Consider the following 2,500-nt stretch of genomic DNA (forward strand, 5'->3'; position numbering starts at 1 on the left):
TCCTTTAAAAAAAAATGCAGAACATTCTGTTCACAGGGCTGGGTGTTATGTGATAAATATGATTTACTCGTGAGAATTAGCGATCATAGCAAAGTGAAATGCCTATATGTATGGAAACCAGCGTGTTCATACATATAGTTTCCATACATACATATTTTACAATTGTCAAACTAAGAACAGAGGCTCACGACTTGATAAAACCTCCCTTAAATCACATTTTACCGATATAAAATTCTAAGATGAGATAATGCACTCTTGGATACATAAGGTATGAAAAGTATTGGGTGGATAGAAGACGGTACTCTTCTGCTGGTTGACAGTATGCGTCTCAATTCCGATATTCTTCATCTTCTTAGGTGGCAGTTTGGCTTTGTGTCGAGTGCACCAATTACCACAGAAACAATTGTCTCTATTTATGTGAATGTTGCTTTTACTTGAGAGGGCCTATAAAACACCGTAGGAGATTGCTGACATTGTGGTAGCTTCTATTTTTCAGCAAATGCAGTTATTGTATTTTTTGCTGTGAATTTTGATGTTTATATAGGTGAGGTGATGAAAAGAGTATGGCAATTGTCCATTTTCTGGTCTGTGAGACGAGTCTGCATATTCTTCCGCAAGTGTAGTGTTAGTATTTTGGCATCTTGCTTCAGATTTCCAGTCGCATTTGCTTGGATATCATGGAGGATCACTCAAGAATGCTGCCAAGATCTTCAGATGCAACTAATACTTCGAATTTCATGGACATCCAGAATGAGTCTGTGGAGAGTGATAATTAAGTCCTGTCAATTCCCCATATTCTTTGGGCATTGCCACTATTTTGGCTTAGTTCTAGTGGAGGTGTTTTGTTGGTAACAATTAATTTTACGACGAATCGCTCAGTGTAGAGTGGTGTCATCACATACATATTTTTGACAAAGCTTGTTCGCAGAAATCACACAAGTAAATGGAAATTGTGTTTCCTGAAGAGTAAAAGCAATGTTGCAAAAGTTTATATCGGTGTAAATTTCAATTACTGATCATGAAAGTTATTAAAGAAGAGTAGGATTAAGAAAATGAGTGTGAAAATGGCATGGATTGACTGTCAGATTGTTTTAGACGGTATTTCCTATATTTGGCAAACGGAAACAGCTACGATTAAGGTAGAGCACTAATATGTCGATTCTTTAAACGTATCATGAGTAAATGGTAATAATTCTTCAGATATTTACAAAAAGACACATTTTTAAAAATCTAACTTCATCTTTATTAGAAGAGGACTAATACAGTCTTTTTTTATGCTTGGATCTTCTTCCTTGCTGTAGTTCTCTGCTGCCTAGCGCTAGCACTTATAACCTGCATGCTAAAACAGGCTGAACTTGTGATGGTGCGCGATGGAGAATCAATCGATCATCTTAAATTACATTTTGTTTTATTTTCGCATGTCCACTGAGTTGTTTTGTTTGCTTGAGGCCTGACAATCTCTGTGACTTTCGCAGGCGCTACAAGCATGGGAAGTTCTCAGTCTTATCATTAATGGCGGAAAACTGAGTGTTACTATTTTGGTTGATGACTAATGAAGAATTAGGGACCCTCTGTGTCTGTGTCCCGTCCGGTTACTTCCTCAATATATGTAAAACGGTTTTTTTTTATCACTCGTTGTTTACTAAACAATGCATTTTTTCATTTACTAAGTAATGTTACAGAGGCACACCCGACATTTTTAACAGTAAGTTTATATAATTATTCTGTGTAGCTACCATTAAGGTAGACACTAATATGTCGATTCTTTAAACGTATCATGAGTAAATGGTAATAATTCTTCAGATATTTACAAAAGGCACATTTTAAAAAATCGAACTTCATCTTTATTAAAAGAGGACTAATACAGTTCTCAGTCTCATCATTAATGGCGGAAAACTGAGTATTACTATTTTGGTTGATGACTAATGAAGAATTAGGGACCCTCTGTGTCTGTCTCCCGTCCGGTTACTTCCTCAATATATGTAAACGGTTTTTTATCTGTCGTTTATTTACAATGTATTTTTTCATTTACTAAGTAATGGTACGCACGCACATCCGACATTTTTAATAGTATGTTTATATATATTCTGTGTGACTCTACACTACTTTCTCTTTCTCCTTTTCTATCTCTCGCCCTCTTACTTCTATTTCTAGCCTGTCCACTTTCCCCTTTATTCTCTCTCTCATCCTCTTACTTGTATTTGTAGCCTTTCTCCTTCCCCTTCCCACTTAATTTCTTCCCTAATTTTCTCTCTATTTCCTCTCTGTTACTCTCTCTCCCTTTCTCCTTTACCTGCTGCTGACACGTGACCCGTGGCCAGCTTTCCTTCTTTCTCTCTCTCTCTCTTTTCTTATACCGACCGCCCAGCCATTCAGTCGCAAAACAAATTCCTCTATTTTCTTATTTCTATGTCCTTTAGGATTTCTTCCAAGCGTGACCTACCACTCTTGTCGTTTTGCTCCTTTTCTAATTATACCGTCTTTTGTCCAACGTCTTACA

This window comes from Octopus sinensis, linkage group LG1 (genome assembly GCF_006345805.1).
Source record: "Octopus sinensis linkage group LG1, ASM634580v1, whole genome shotgun sequence".
Lineage (NCBI taxonomy): Eukaryota > Metazoa > Mollusca > Cephalopoda > Octopoda > Octopodidae > Octopus > Octopus sinensis.